This window comes from Heterocephalus glaber, unplaced genomic scaffold (genome assembly GCF_053883595.1).
Source record: "Heterocephalus glaber isolate CG9 unplaced genomic scaffold, H.glaber_assembly_v1.0 deba00001472, whole genome shotgun sequence".
Taxonomy (NCBI): domain Eukaryota; kingdom Metazoa; phylum Chordata; class Mammalia; order Rodentia; family Bathyergidae; genus Heterocephalus; species Heterocephalus glaber.
In genome coordinates this window covers 99,640,741-99,658,058 of record NW_028258315.1, presented here as the reverse complement: position 1 = coordinate 99,658,058, position 17,318 = coordinate 99,640,741, and the positions used below count along the sequence as shown (strand labels likewise).

Sequence of the window (17,318 nt, the reverse complement as noted above, 5' to 3'; positions counted from 1 at the left end):
GAAGTAAAACAGAACCTTCTCAACAAATTAAAGACACGTACTCCATACTTCCAGCGAGAATGCCTTATATAAATGGAGAAGATACAATGCTTTCTCCTTAAGGTGGGGAACAAAGGCAGATGTGCATACTCTTCATCTGTCCATTAAACTTTGAAACATAGGCCCCACCAAAATAGTCTGGCAGTAAAAAGAAACAAATAGCATAGAATTGGCAAGGTAGAAGTATAATCTTTATATGTAGATGAAATGATCATGTACAGAGAAAATACTAAGAAATCTCTAGGAGGCCCTAGAACTTGTTTTTGAATTTAGCAGGATTAGAAAACACAAGGTATATATAAAAATTCAGGTCTATGTATACTTGCTATAAATGAAGAATTGGATATTGAAATTTAAAAGTTATGTAGGAGTACAAAGGACCTAGAAAAGTAAAAAGAAAAAAAACAGTGTTGGAAGACATTTATTACCTAATTTTAAGACTTCCTCTAAAGCTACAGTAATCAAGGCAGTGTTGGTGTAAGGAAAGACATAGATCATTGAAATAAAACAGAGAATCCAGAAATAGAACCACACATATATGGTCCACTGAGCTTTGAAAGATTTTTTAACATTAACATTTTATAGAACATAAACTCAATTCAAGAGCCGAGGAAAAGATAGTGTTTTCAGCAAATGGCACTAGAAGACCTGATATCCATATATAAAAAATTGATCTCAACCCTTTATTTCCATACATAAAAATAACTTGAGGGGCTGGGGATTTACCTCAGTGGTTCTGCTGCCTGCCTCGCAAGCACAAGGACCTGAGTTCAATCCCCGGTACCAAAAAAAACACACCAAAAAACAACAACTTGAAAGGATCTATGAACCTAAATATGAAAGACTAAAACTATAAAACTTTAAGAAAAAATTATACGGGAAAATGTTTATGAACTTAAGGTAGGCAAGAATTTCCTAGGAGATGAAAAACATGATGTATAAAAGAAAAAAATTGATAAATGAGATTCCATCAAAATTTAGAACTTTAAATGACATCGTTAAAAGGTAAAGTAGTCCTTAAACAGACCATATTTATAATGCATATAACCTATGACCAGAATGTATAAAGAACTCTTACAGCTCATTAATAAACAACCCAATTAAAAAGTAGACACAAGAAGATGATAAATAGCCGGTACAGCCCAAGGAAAGGGGTGCAACACTAAAATCAGAAAAATACTAATCAGTACAGTAACAAGATTGAATTATACACTCATTAGGGAGATGAAGTTCAGTGTTTTAAAAGAACAAATGTCAGTTTAGGTGTGAACCAGTTAGTACTTTCTAATACTGCTAATGTGAATGTAAAATGATAAAGCCATTTTGGAAAACAATATAGAAATTTCTTGTATTACTGTTAAGAGCCAACAGTCCTGTTCTTAAGTGTTTACTTGAGAGGAATGAAAACACATTTTCACAATAGATTTGTACATACAAGTTGAGTATCCCTTATCTGAAATTCTTGGGACCAGAGTGTTTCAGATTTTCGTTTGAAATCCACTTGATCTGCCAAGAGGATAGCTACTACTGCTTTTTTTTTTCAGGTTCCTGTCACATGGAGTATTGTTTTCCACCCTTTAACTTTCAGATTATGAGTTTCTTTTTTAATTAAATGTGTTTCATGTATGCAGCATATTGTTGGATCTTGCTTCTGGACCCATTGTGCCAGTCTATTTCTTTTGATTGGTGAATTGAGACCATTAACATTAATGGATATAACTCATACATATTGACTTATCATTGTCATGACTTTTTCTGTTTGTTGGATTCTCCCCCTTTGTGTTTAATTTCTTTTCCCACCCAACTGATTCATTCTGCTAGGCTTCCTGGGGTTGTGATCCTCATTTTCTTTTCCTAGGATATTGTCTAAAATTTTTTGAAGTGCTGGTTTGGTATTCATGAAGTTCCTCAGGTGGTCTTTGTCATGAAAGTATCTTATGTCTCCATCAATTTTGAAAGATAATTCAGCAGGGTACATCAATCTGGGTTGGAGGCTGTTTTCTTTTAGGGCTTGAAATACATCACTTCAAGCTCTTCTTGCCTTGAGAAGTCTGCTGTGATTCTGATGGGCTTTCCTTTGTATGTGATTTGTTTCTTTTCTCTAACTGCTTGTAGAACTTTATTCTTCTATTGGGTTTCTGGAATCTTGACAGTTATTTGCCTATGTGTAGATTTTTTTTGATTAAGGCCAGTTGGAGTCCTATATGCCTCACTTATCTGTATGTCAAGTTCTTTCACCCTGCTTGGGAAGTTTTCTGCCATCACGTCTGTGAACAGTTTTTTATGTCATCTGCACTCTCTCCTGTTTCTTCTTTGACTCCAATCAGTCTTATGTTATTCTTCTTTGCATCACCTAGCAACTGCTCGATTGATTTCTCATGGTCCCTTATAATTTCAAAGCAATTTTTCTTTTCCTGGTCACTAATTTCAATCTTGTCTTCTATATCTTAAATTCTGTCCTCACATTGGCTCATTCTGCTGTGTAGACTTTCAATGGAGTTTTTAATCTCCTGGAAATCTGTTTACATCTGTTTTATGGATTCCATTTGTTTCCTATGTTGGGATTCTATAGTGTTCCTGAGCTCCTCTCTAGATTTATTAATCATTGTCTTACACAATCTTTGCTGTTATCTGAGTAATTATTTCTGATTTCATTTTTCCAGATCCTCTCTTGTTGCCAGTTCAGGGAGTCCAGGTGGTTGAGTATCAGAGGGTTCCATCTCGTTTCCCTTTGGGGTTGCTGTGGGCGATCTGGAAGTCTGGTTTTCAGGCTTGTTTACGTGTCTTCTCTTTTCGACGTTGAGGGAGGGGGTTGTGCTGCAGGTTCCCTCACGGTTTGCTCACCTTCTGTGTGCTGGCTGGGGTGGTGCGGCTGCCTGGAGGCCTCCTCTTGTGCGCTGGGCGCGGCTCAGCTCCTGTGTGGTCCTTGTTGAAGTCTTGCTCACCTTGAACTCACCTCACTGGTTCTGTGGCCGCTGACCCCACCTCGTCACCAGCTCTGCCTCTCCATAGGTTGGTGGTCCCCAAACTTCTGGTCTCAGTTCTTTCATACTGGCTTGCTCTCAAGCTCCCTCCTTTCCTCCTTCCTTCCCTCAATGTAGACTTTATTTTTTTAGAGCAGTTTAAGCAGGAAAACGGCACAAAAAATACTGAATTCCTGTATTTCCTTTTCTTCCTACCTTGTAGCTTCTCCTGCAGCAGCCTGTGTTAATGTGGTATATCTGTTGCGACTGAAGAACCGTATCATTGCATTGTTAAAACTAAAGGTCAGAGTTTACTGCTTTGTACTCTTACATGTATTCCCAGACACCAAAGAGCTTTTATTTTTTTGTATATTTACCTTTTTGAAAATTAAACGAGAAATTTAAATGTGTATTAATTCATTAAAAATAACAATAGTATATTCATTGCATATTAGCATAAATAACTTTTTAGAAGAAGTCTTTCCTGGAATGAAATACTGAGACAGGTGGTATTCCTGTTAATGTTTTTGCCTATATCTTGATGGTCTGGTTTATTGGAAGACTGCTGAATTTGTATAACTGTTTCTGCCCTCAGTCTGTTGTGATACCCCTACACTAACAACCTCTGATACACACAGCCATAAACACAAGACAGAATTAGCGTTTAAAGGACATATACATCTTCATAGTATTAGGAAGTGGTTCTGAGTGTGTGGATTCCTGAAAGCTTCTCCATAACCTGCGGGACTTCCTTGACCACACTTTGAAAACCAATTCCAGGCACCCAAGTGCTGTTTCCTTCACTCCTGTTTACCCCTGTGTCTCGGTGTAAATGTGTCTTATCAAGGGGAACTTCACTTCACTTATCATGAGGCAAGATCTCCTTGTTCCACCTCTCATCACATTTGCTCTTGCTGAAATATCTGGATTTGGTGCTAGACTATGTAGTTCCCCGGGCAGGGCTGGGACTGGGACTCTGTGCTGCAATATCATATATTCTGAGCACAGAGAATTGCTCTACATAGCCTTGCTGAATGTACAACTGAGTATGCAGAAGTGCAAACTAATATAATTATTTTCCAGGAATTTATCAGTAAGGCAAGGAGAATCTTGAATACAGTTCATTTCTACACTAGTCTGTGAATTTCTTGATGATCCAAATTATGTTTTTCCTTCAGCATTACCAGCAGTGCTAACTTGTCTTCAGTAGATATGCTGAGGGCAGGGGTGGACATTTAGTAAGTGAGGGGTGGACTCAAGGGCCAGCTGAGAGTTCAGGTGGACATCAAGGACCCGTTTGATTATGGAGATGGCTAATTTCATGGTTAATAGATAATGTAGTGTACTGAGTTATGTTTGAGACAGTGATTATATATACTTGCATTAGTGTTATTAAACATACATCTTTGATAGGAACATTCACATTGAAACAGTTATGAATAAGGGAAAAATGTGTTGGATTAGGGATTCTGTATTCACCTGCCAGGGGCAGCTTGCCATGAGAGGGACTGACTTAATATATGCTTAAACTACTAAGAAAGACGTAAAATCATGCCAATTGAATTTTAATATGTGTTATGTGTTTATGTTTTTTAGGTAAGGAATTACATTTGGTTGTGCCTGGTTTCCTAAGGGATCTGACAGATGCTGTCTTCTTGTGTTCATTTGTAACCTGCCAAATCATACAAAATATGTTCGCCTGCAAAATTAGGGCTTCCAATTGTAAGTAACATACTCTGTGTTTTTGTGCATGGAGTGGATCTTGGGGTTAGAGCCTATGCAGCATGCTCTGGGTTAGAGCTTGTGTGTTCTCTGATAGGCCCTTTTCAGAGCTACTGACCACAGGCCATCTGCACCACTCCCCATTCCCCTCTGGAGGCTCTCCCTGCTCTGCCCCCTGCCCCTCTGCCTATCTAGTTCCTTCTGCTCGAGATGCCTTGTCTTTTCTCTTCCATGTCTATATTATACACATTTATTTAAAATACAAAGCCTCTGATTTCCTATATAGCATTACCATCGCAAAAAAAGAATATACAAAAATATTTTGCAAAAAAATCAGTAGTGAATAAACCTTGAAAACATTATATGAAGTAAAAGAAAGCAGACATGTAAGGATCAACATTGTGCAATTTCATTTGTACAAAATATCTAGAATGGTCCAATTTATAGAGATAGAAAGTAGGGTAGAGCTTATTGGGATAGTGGGGCAAGGGAAGGAATAGTTTAATAGCTATAGAATTTCTTCTGGAGGTAATGAAACACTAGAAAAGAGTGGTGATAGTGGCACAATATTGTGAATGCAATTAATGCTATCACATGACATACTTAAAATGGTTAAAATTCTGGTTTATCATTTCTATTTTTCAACACAATTTTTAAAAAGAAAAAACAGTCACCCATAATCTCACTTTTTAGAGATTTCATTGTTAATACTTTAGCAACATTGTTCATGTTGGAGTCCATAATGTTAACTGAAATAAATCAGATGCATTAACTTAAATATGGCATGGGTATTCTTATATGAGAAATCTAAAGTGTAATAAATTAAAGAGCAAAATAAAGATAGATAATAGCGAACAGGGAGATAGGTCATTTGCAAAAGGGAAGAGGACCAAGAGATGCAGAGGAGAGAAACAAGGGATGGGAAGGGGATGAGAAAAAGATTAAAATTTGTTTTGTACATGTACCAGCTACCACAAGGAATGTAATCATTATGTATTGCAAACATGGACTAATAAAAGTTTTAAAAAAATTATTCAAAAATACATAATTGCGTGAAAGTTCTTGTTATTGTTGAAGTTAAGATCTTTCAGTCTAGCAGATCCTACACCAAAATTTCTCTGCTTCAGTCCTCTTTTTAAAGTGTGTTTCCATACCTTTGGCATCAGTACAGTCAGCTCTTCTGTTCAGACCCGTTCTTTAGAGACCAGGTACAGTACCACTTTGGTCAGCCTCCTCTTACTCTTTGTGCTGACATTTCACGGCTTTGGCAGGTACTTGTCAGGCATGTACTGTGTACTGGTCAGTCGCCCTTCCGAGCTTTTGTGTGCAGTGGAAGCCAGAAACAGACTGAGCCCTGGACTCAGAGCATCTAACCCGTGCAGATGATTCTGCAAGGTGCATTGTGAGACGTGCCGGCAGACTCTTCACTGTTCCTGTGGTTTTAACATTCTATGATGTAAGGGTACTGGTACTAATATACAAAGACTATCTGAAAGGACCAACTATTATGAACAGTTTCCAAAGCCATTTCTCGATTCTCTATTGTCAGTGAGATACCTGAGATACTTTTGGTCTCTCTCAAAAACTGATGTGTAATATAAGGAACAATTTGAAAGAGTCATTACAGAAACACTCAAGTACATCACCGTATTAGATACCAGTGAAGAGTATGAAGTCTCTCTCCCTCTCCTCTGTAACTAGTAGAAGAACAAAGCCCTCATATACAGTAACAGTGTCTTGGTGAACATGTGTCTTCCTTAGATGTACATTAATTCTTTCCAGACTCATGTTAAAGTGTAACTTGCTTAAAATGTGAGAACCCATACAAAAAGGGAATGCATATTAAATATATTCTTGTTTTAGAGAAAATACTTATTTTACAAAAACATTTATAGATTAAAGGACAGTTTTAAAGACTTTTTAAGTGCTGGCAAAGTCACAGGCTGCTTCAGAGATGTTTTAATTCAGGAGACTGATGGAATATTAAGAGCTGGGTGGACATACCAGGCATATAGTAGAAGCTTAATGTATAATTAAATGGGCTTTGAAAGGTCAGAACTTGCTACAATAGGAATGAATATTACCACCATGGGAAGATGATATTTAATGTAATCATGATCTCAAGAACATTTGAGTGTGGTATGTGCCTACATGTGTCTGGCATTCAGGAGAATGTACAGATACCTTAGCATGTCCAGAGTACATAGGATCTCTTATTAAAGAAACTGACTTTTTAGAAGAGGCTTACTTTACCCTTTTCCCCATTTACCCCCTTTCTTGAAAAGCTACTTTGCATATCTGTTTTCAGAGGTTGTGTGGGCAGATGTTTCTGAGTTTGTTCACAAACATTTCCCAGACATATTGTCAATTGGCAGGTTTCTTCAATTAACAGCAACTTCTTGGGCCAATTTTCTACTTTCTAATTACGCTGTGACAAATGCTATAAGTTTTCGCACACACAGGGATGAAGAAGTTTACCAGCTCAGCAGCATGGCGTAGAAGTCAGATATGAGTCCTAGGGTGGTTTGCACAAAATGGAATTCCACAAAGAAGAGAGTGCATGAAACACTGTGGCTGTAGGTCTCATCTTGAGTAAGTTCACCAGCTGTGCAGTCGTCGAGCCAGGTACCAGATAGTGCAAAAGCACATTGACTCGTGTTGTGACTCACTTAGTCCTCTGAAGAGTTCTGGGAAAAGACGCTGGGTTCTTCACTTCAGGGACGAGGCTAGAGAGGCACAGGAACCACGGAACTTGCCCACGTCCCCATGACAGATTCATGGCAGAGCCATAAGTCACTTTTCCTAGACTTTTCCATGTCAGTTAAGATTTTTTCCACAGGCTAACTTTAGTGGCCTAACCAATGATTTCACTGAAGCACAGATTCACTGAAGATTTCAAAATGGTCTGTCAGTCATAGTCAAGAAGATAAGTTTCTGAATCATGTAAAATAATTCATAGCATTGAAGTTTTTTATCCTTTTGCTCCCTATCTCTGAGGGTTCCCCAAGACCCTGAATATGTTTTTAGAGGAAAAGAATGTGTGATCTTACAACTAGACAGTCTTTACCACTGCCCTGCCCACACTCCCAGGTAGAGGTGGTAGACATGGCAGTAAGAAGCACAGGCTTGGAGTGGAGCTGCGTGTGTTCGCAGTCTCAATTTACAGGGCGTCTGACCTTTGGCAAACTCATTACTGAATATTGGCAGTGGTTTCTGACTTGTACAATCTTACTAATCTCCTAGGAGTCAGGCAAGGATTAAATGAGAGTAATGTATGTAATGTATGTTGCACACTGTGGATCACTCAGAAAACATTTTAGCATCATGTCCATTCAGTTATCATTTAAAACCAAAAAGGCATCTGCAGTGGAAGCTGATGCATGGCATGTCCTGGCAGAAATACAGATACGGTATGGGATATTATTTTCCTGAGTGTGTATTTGCTTGTGTGTCTTGTGTGGGGTGTGCCTGTGTGAGTTGAATGCACAGGCTTCAGATAAGCCAGCACATGGTAATCATTATAAGTCTTCTCTGGAGATACTGCTAGTTTCATTCCAAGTCTGTGATTTCAGCATGTTTAGTACATTATTGAAATGTGGTCTAAAGCCACTGGCACAAAGAGGAAAGAGAACTAGAACTTTTGAAAGAATTAGTTTTTACTTTTATATTAGAAAATTGTAAGGAAATACAAAATCTTATTTTAGGAGAACTAATGAGGCTGGTTTCATGGACAATGATGTGTGTGTATGTGTGCTTTCAGTAATTGCTTAAGCAAAGTTTTAGACCTTCACCCACTTCCAGCTCATTTACCATGTAACTAAGAGTGGTGTTGATAAGGTGAAAGCCAGTCATCTCACTTTCTTGTTGAAAACCTTTTATTGGCTCTGATTTGGCATGACGTGTCTGTGTCTGACCTTTATGATTTGATGTTACTGCCTTTCCACCAAATCTTCACTTTCTGCCTCTCAGGAAAGTTAGAGGACCTGGCACCATGTGGCAGATGGTGGTGGTGGTGAGGTCCGCTCGTGGGTGCGATGCTGGCCCTCTGTGAAGGGGGTGACATTGCTGCCTTCGGGATGCGTTGTGATCCTCTCTGCCTTGCTTGCACAGCACCCTTGCCTATCCATGTCGGAGCCCTGTTACACACTGTTTTACTCCTAGTGCATGCATAGCATGTTTAGCATGCTGCTGAAGTCTAGCTCTATATACCTGGTGAGTAAATTATTAGTTCCAGACCTTGACTTATCCCTTACCTGAAGAAGTTGCTTTTGAAATTTGCATCCATCCTTTCACCCATTCATCTAGCCATCCATTTTAAAAGCCTTGAAGCAAGTGCAGCCCCACTCACAATCAGTTCTGGCTGGTGGGCACATACGTATTTCTAAGATTCCATGAAGGATGGTAAATTTTATGTGTCACCCATATTATTGGGCAAAGGGATACCCAGATAGTTGGTAAAACATTGTTTCTGACTGGGTAAAGAGATACTCAGAAGGATAATAAAACACTCTGAGTGAATGTGTCAGTGTTTTTCTAAGAAATTGGCATTTGAATAAGTAGAATGGCCTTCAGCAGTGTGAATGGGGCATCATCCCAGTCCTCTGAGGTCCTAGATAGGACAGTAAGGCAAAGGAAGGGCCAGTTTGGTCTCTCTCCCTGAGCTGAGCATCCATGTTCTCCTGTCCTTGGATGCTGGAGGTCTTGGTTCTCAGGGTTTCAGATTCTGGGGTACTTATTTCAGCTCAACCCTTCTGCCCTAGACTGAGAATTTGTGCCACAGGGGACTGAATTTCTCTTTCAATTTTCCTGGATCTTCAGCTTGCAGTCAGCATATTGTAGGATCTCTTGGTCTCCATAATCATGTGTGCCAATTCCTGTAATGAATTTGCTCTAGCTCCAGCTGCAGCACTGTATCTGTCTCGTGGTTCTATCTTTGTGGAGATCCCTGGCTGATACAAATAGTGTTCTATTAAACGGGGGCTCTGTTCTCACCCATGGAGTCCCACTCATCTAAAAATCACCATTGGCAGGTCCCAGATAGATTAGGCTGCTCTCTTGCTGGGAAATTTTCCAGTGGACTGGAGATAAAAGGACAGAAATTAAAATAGCCATGTAGTGAGACCCAATGGGAGCTGAGCGATGCATATAGAGTGGGAATCTGATAGCCATCCATCTGCTGTCTGAATTCACTTTCACAACTTTGTGTTATTCCCGAGAACTCTGTGTCTGGAAGTTTTAGTTATCACAGTGTTTTCAGTAGGAGTTGTGTTTTTTTCTTGAGGCTCAACTCATCGTGGGAGTGGCCTCAGTGAGGGCATCTCATCTGTGCACCTCCATGGAATCTGACTGCAGACAAGAACAGCAGCTCCTATGAGGCCTTGTGATGATTTACTGACATGGCACTGTAAAGCACTTGGTGCAGCACCTGGCATGTTCAGATGGTTGCAGTTATCATTGTTGAGACACCTGCTGGGTCTCAGTGGGTGTGAGGGTGAGCAGAGGTTTAGTTGTGGTACCTTGGTCAATACATATTGCTTGTGTGTTTTCCATGAGGCTGCTGATGATCACCATCATCAGTTTGGGCTCTGGGGTGTGGAGGTTGTATTTTGCCGGCTGCCCAAGAAGCTTCTCCTGGGATGGAATGATTCCCGGAAAGAGCTGTGGATCCCAGATTCAGGGCTGTCTGACCAGTGGTGGAGTCTGGAGATAGAGTTCTTGCTCTGTGAACCACTTTACCAATTACTGTGATTTATAATGCCTGTGTTGTCTATCAGGGAGGAGCGCCATCAGCCCCACACTTCCTGTTCCCTAAGTGCACTGTTGAATGCAACCGAACATTTCTGCTTTCTATTGATGTTCTTTTTATACACACTTTTTTTTTGTACCAGGGATTGAACTCAGTGCTTACAAGGCAGATGCTGTGCCACTAAGCTAAATCCCCGCCCCTCACACACACTTTTTAAAATGGGCTTTATCTACTTTAAACATGAGAAACCAAAATAATACATAAATTCTTTTGCTACTTATTATGAGACACTTGCAGACAGTAATCTATTAAATGAAGTTTTTTAAAAAACAGTCTGCATGGGCCTCTTTCATTTATAAGGAAGAAATTAAATTTTAGGAATATAGCGCAATTCCAATAGGGTATCTGATGAAAATTCTTTGGAGGTTAAATAACATTCATAGATCTTTGGTGTTGTGTGTCCTTCAAGAATAATGTATGATTAAGTAATAAGGAATTGGGAGGCCAGATTTTCAAGGAATGTAATTATTTGCAAAGATACATGCTTTTATTTATTTATTTTTTGTTTGTTTTGGTGCCCGGGATCGAACTTGGGTCCTTGCGCTTTCGAGGCAGGCGGCGGAACCACTGAGCTAAATCCCCAGCCCAGATACATGCTTTTAAAAACCATATATAGAGAGAAGTTTTTGTGTGAAATGTAATGATCAGAACAATAATTTTAGATTTTGTTTTTTTCTTTTCTAGCACTGGGTCCTTCTAGCATTGGGAACTCGGCTTTCTTCAGTACTCCTCAAAGGTCACATGTTTTGATTTAGAAGCAGTGGCTACAGAATTGTCAATGTTGCTGAAGTGGTGATTTGACTAATGATAGCAAAGGTTATATAGAAAGACAATGTATTTAACCTGCAAATAAAGCTGAGTTGGCGTCTTGCCAGCTGATCTTTATCTGCTGAATCTGCTCTCCATCCCTTGGTCTATTAGCAGTGGGGAAAATGATCTGAGATGATGTCCTTAGTTTTGAAAAAGATAAATGGACCCAAGGAGGGGCATTATACCAACAGGAAGAGTAGACTGGAGTGTGAATCAGGCCAGGCCAGGGAGGAAGTGGGGCAGGGCGTTGTGTGTTGAGCAGCAGCCTTGCACTGCCCTTCCTTGGAGGGTTAAGGACAGTGGCGGTGGGGCCTCTCACAAGTGGTCTCATCCCTGTCGGAATGACCATCCAGCTGTTTATCTCATGTGCTTCCAGACTGAGCAGAAGTGGAAGAAAGAGTCCAGACTGTTGCAGTGATTTATTTATGCTTCAATATGCCATGTAAAGCCACTTTGTTTCAAACTTAGGATGAAATACCCAAGGAAGAGGCTGGCTGAAGAGTTAAGCAGTCTTCAAATGACCACATCTGTTACATCTGTCTCTATAAACCAGATGGACTTTTGATAGGATGAGTCTTTATTTTGTTGGTTTTTTTTTTTGGTACCGGGAATCGAACTCGGGTCCTTCCACTTGTGCACCAGGCAGCGAAACCACTGAGCTAAATCCTCGGCCCAAATAGGATGTGTCTTATTGTGGGAGAAATGGATGAGGTTTTCTTCTGGTTTTTCTCTTGGATTATCATTGCTACAGATGAGCTTGTAGCAGAAATGTCAGCTGTGGTGGGCTAAATCCAATATATTGTCATGAATTCTTTTCCCCAATGCTCGTTGTGAGTCATTCAGATATCTAAAATATGGGGATTTGGCACAGAATTACTTTTCCAGCTCATCCTGAACACAAAACACACAGACACGCACCAAAAAAACCCAAAACACATAAAACAGGTAATCTGGTAAACCCAGGCACAGGCAGTCAGCAGAAACGTAGACCTCACCCTGTAATACGGCATGAGCTCTCCAGCCTGCAGCACTCCTAACGTTCTCTGCCACTTTACATTTAGCTCTTTCCTCTCTTTTGACTCTTACTGATATATCCAAGAATGATGGACTTGACTTTTCTTTTGGGGTCTTAAAGGTATTTCTCCAAATACAGTCTAATGCCTTCCATTCCTGGAGGTGCATCACTCCTGCAAGTGGACCAGACCTGGGAATGGGGTAAGATAGGCATTGATGATGCTTAATTGTGATGTACAATCTCTGGCAAGATTTTTGAATAATTCCCTTGATAACTGAAATATAAGAACATAAGTCTCCAAAGAGTTCTGTATGTTATATACAAAAAAAATCTGCGTTTGAGATCAAATTGATGTTCTGTCCTAAGTCATCAGAAATGAGTGAATTTGTGAAGGGTGAAAGGACATCAGGCTTTAAAGGTCTCTCTTCTTTCCCCACTGTGCTGCTGAGATCCTTTAGAGGACAACAGAAACCACCTTTCTGCTGGAGATTCTGAGGCAGGAATGCTGTGTTAGAATGACTCAGAAACATTTTCTTTCCTTCCATAGCAAGTCCTGAGCATAGTGGGGTCTCATAGAAGATAGATGAAAGTTGTGTTCTCTACTAGCTTTTGCCTATCAGTAACCTCAGAAATCAGTTAGCATGCCCAGAATGGTAGTGCATACCTGTAATGCCAGCACTCAGGTGGCTGAGGCAGGAAGATTGCCATGAGCTCGAGTCCAGCCTAGACTGCATAGTGAGTTCAAGACCAGACTGGACAACACAGCAAGACCATGTCTCAACAAAACAAAACCTAACAAACAAACAAACCTAAAAATCAGTCTGTGAGTACTATTTACTATTTAAAGCATAAAATTTGCTAATTAGTGCATGATAATGTAAGTTTCTTTATATGCTGCTAGAATTCCATCCCAGTCAGACTTCAGCCCAGTGTTAGGGTTGGCCATGTGCTGGTATTTTCAGTATAATGTGGAAGTCACTTATGTGCAGGTTTGACCTGCAAACAGATAAATTTCTGTATTTTGCTGGAGCCATAACTACCTAAGGACAGGGCTTCTTTCCTTAAAGCCTGTGCATGTAGCACTTCATACAGCACTTATTGAATCACTGGAGCATGGTCATGTTTTAATGGGCATTTAATTCTCCTTCTGGGGAAGCTGGAGTAGATGCCCTGTGATGCTGTGGTTACCTTTTTTTCCTTTCACGACTGCGGTTTGAACCCTGGGACACTCTCCACGGAGCTATACCCCCACCTTTTTCTGGAGATAGAGTCTCAATAAGTTGCCCAGGCTTGAAATTGTGAACCTCCTGCCACAGCCTGTGGAGCAGCTGCTGGGTTACAGATGTGCACCACTGACTGGGTGTTTTTTAAATTATTGATCACTGAAGTTTGCGGCTAGGAGATATTTCCAGTGGTGACTTGGTTCACCCTGCTTCTTCTCTTTGTATGTGGCAGTGGTGCTGAACCCATGGCACATGTGTTTTCTTTTCTTTTTCTTTTTTTTGGTACCGGGGATCGAACTCAGGTCCTTCTGTTTGCAAGGCAGGCGGTGGAACCACTAAGCTAAATCCCTGGCCCCACACATGTGTTTTCTTTTCAGACAAAAGATGTTAATGTATGAGTTGTTTTTTCTAAACTAAAACGTCAGTATTCATGTTTAATTGCAGTGTTGGCGCTTTGCAATAAATAAGTGGGTTTTTTGAGTTGCAGTTTGGGCACTCGTCCCTAAAAGGTTTACTACCAGTATATATGACAGAACAGGTGATCTTGCAGTTAAAGTGACAGCAAGTGACACATCAATTTCCCACAATATTCAGCCTTTAGAAGAAACTAAAATGCACCATTGGTTTTCTTCTTTAACAGTCATTTCTCCACTTCCAGATCCTTCTGCTCTGGGAAACACTGTGGGCAGTGCTGTTGTCCTTGTCTTCTTAGCCACTGTCTACCCTTGTTCCCACATCCTGGTTTTGCGGTAGTCAGCACAGATAACTGAGCTCAGGCAAAGTGGACCTGTCCCTACCCTATCCTGATGGATCAGGATCAGGCCAAATGGTCTAGGCAGTGAATTCTGCTTCAGCAGCAATTGGTGTGACCCATGTGACACTATCTGGCCAATGAGACACAAGAGGAAGTAGGAGAGATTCCTTTCCTGAGTAAAAAACACCCAAGAAGAGAAATCCTTTTGACTCTGTCTTCTCCCTGCTTTGAATGAGGTATGTTGCTTGGAAATATAGCGCCCATTTTGTGAAAATGGGGTAAAAGACTGGAGGAAGGAGCCTAGCATGCTGATAATAATGGAACAGGAGATAGATGTGTCTTCACAGCACTGCCAAATAGCTGAATCAACCCCAGAAACTGCCTCCCTCCAGATTTCTATGAGAAAAATAACTCTCACTGTTTAGGCCGCTGCAGGCCGGGGATGTAGTTCAGTGACATCGTGCCTGCCTGGCAAACCAATATCCTGAGTTTGATTCCTGGTGCCAAAACAAAAAGTAGAAATGTTTAAGCCACTGCTACTTAAGGATTTTCCTATTTGCAGCCAAAAGCACTTCTAAGTGATAAACAAAAGGCAAATGATGTAACAGAGGTGTTCACCAGCTCAACTAGATGAAAAGGCAATGGTATATCTTGCTTCAATATGCTGTTCTGTAAATATTATTTTCTTTTGGCCTGAAAAGGAGGATAGATGTTGAGAAATGTAATTAGACTGGTGGTACATATGGCCAAGTTTTAATTTTTAATTGAATGTGAGGCTTCAAAGTGTTTGGAAGCAGAAAGAAAAGAATGTAGCATTCCTTCTCCTCTCTCTGTCTTTTAGTTTTTTAGTTGTTTGGTGTCCACTTGTTTTAAAATCTAGTGCAGTTGGCTGCTTAGACTGCAGTACTGTATTTACAGTAGACTAATTTAGAACTCCTCTCAGGAGACTCTGCTTATGGCTCGACTCCTGGAGCAGCTGCTCAGGAGGCAGAGTTCGCTGCTGTCAGTGCTGGGAGCCTCCAAGATGGGCTCCAAGAGGCGAGCGAGCACAGATTGCATTCGAGGACTTGGCCTTGCTGGAGAGGCAGCTATGCAGCTCACGTGAGGCAGCGTAGGCAGCCAGCCGTGCTTCGTGGTTAGCCATAGCCCCCTTTCTACATCTTTGGCTGGAGTTAGTCCACTTACAGTTTCAGGTAAAACCAAGTGTACAAGTGACTCTATAAAATGTTTGCTGTAATTTTCTGCTGTGCACAGTATTATACCCAGAGTGTTATCAGGTAGTGACTCCGAGTGATTGGAGCCAGCCTGAAACTTTTTTTTTTTGGTATCTAACTATGTTATAAGAGTAGCTGGAATAACTGAAAACTTTAAATGAGGAAATATTTTTAAATGGGTATAGTTTGTTTACTGATATAGGTGCAGGCAGCTTCAAAATAATAATGTAATAGAGATCTTTGGGTGATTTGGGGTAATAAGTGAGCTGTTTGTAATTGCTGTTTGGTTTTGCATAAATATTTCTCTATAAGTGAATGTCACTCCCTCTATTATTTGTTAATTGCTAATTTATAGAACAGAATTTTTCAACTGGATAAAGCAGAAAACAGATTCAGACCACTGCAGGTCCAAATCTCTACAAAATCTGATTTAATCAGATCACAATTAACCATATTTTACCGTGTGTCATTACTTGTAATCTTAAGGATTATCAAATGTGGAAGTGATCATTTTTTGAGATGTCATAGGAGTATTGATTAGAAATCAAGATAGAGCCTTATTATTTTAAAAAAATAATTGGCTTTGGTATACAGTCAGATTCTGCTAGAGGAATAGTGCTTATACAGATAAAAAAAGAGTTTTGCTTGAGTTGTTATTTTTTAAGTTTCAGAAGCAGATTGTTGGAATAATGGTGCCCTAGATGAAATGATATCAAAGTAAATGTGTCTTCCCTTTGCATTGTTCCTTTTGAATGACTGTGTCTCTTCCAACAATGCTGTTTGGAGGGTGAAAGCAAAGTGTTCATTGCTTCATTGGGTGACTGTCAGGTGCGAGGAACTGATCACCAGGGCAAGTATGAATTCTCCTCTTCTGTCTTTAGTATTTCCTCCTGCTGGATCCCACACAGCAACAGCTGTGTTGACATTGTGGAATTTTTCTGCTTAAAATCTCTGAGCAGCCTCCCTCAGGTGGAAGTCTTCATACTGTGGCTACTACTGACCCACAGGATCTTTCCCTCCCTGGGGTTCCAGCCCAGTCTAAAGCCACCCTCCCTTTGCAAGGTGCCCCTCCTCCAATTTCTTTTTCTGCCTCGAAGCATTTGTACCTGCCACTTGCCCAGGGTGGAGCTCTCTTTTCCACACCTTTCCTTGGCTGGCTCCTCCTGATGATCACATACTCAGTCTTTGTGTCACTTTCTTAGAGTTATTTCCCACCCTTGTGCACCCTAAGTAAAGCTCCCCAATCCCACCCACAGTCATTCTCTGCCACTCACCCAGATTAACATGTGCGTCTTAAAAATAATTGACTTCACTTCTGAATTTCTTTTGCATACCTAATTTTTGTTATCTGTCTGTCTCTGTCTGAATACAGAAGCCCAGTCTCCCCGACCTCATTTCTGCATCATGTCTCCATGGTTGGAGCTTGGAGGCCCTCATAGTTACTCCATGAAACAAAAAGAAAGGAAACAATGTGTGAATAATTGGAAATATTTTGCCAAGGGCAGGATTATTTTAGGTCATCAATTTATATCACTATGTGTACTCACTTTTCCCAGTAAACGTTTGTTAGGGTTTGGATATGAAATGTCTCCCAAGGCTTATGTATTGGGGGCTTGATCCCCAATGCTGCAGTGTTCAAAGTGAGGCTTTTAGAAGTTGATCAGATCACAAGAGCTCCAACACCACGAGTGGATTAAGCTGTTGGTGGACTTGTAATTGGATGGCATAATTAAGAAACAGAGCCCAGGTGGATGATGCCTCTGAAAGGTACA

The 17,318-nt window shown here is 40.4% G+C and overlaps 1 protein-coding gene across 1 annotated transcript in view; it reads left to right on the top strand.

Annotated features, from left to right (window-relative positions):
• Window positions 1-4,598: 4,598 nt before the first annotated feature.
• Window positions 4,599-17,318, top strand: part of Magi1 (membrane associated guanylate kinase, WW and PDZ domain containing 1) — a 353,668-nt gene continuing 340,948 nt past the window's right edge. The window contains exon 1 of the mRNA XM_087181668.1: window positions 4,599-4,724. The gene's annotated coding sequence lies outside the window, so the exon portion shown is untranslated. The remainder of the gene's footprint in view (window positions 4,725-17,318) is intronic.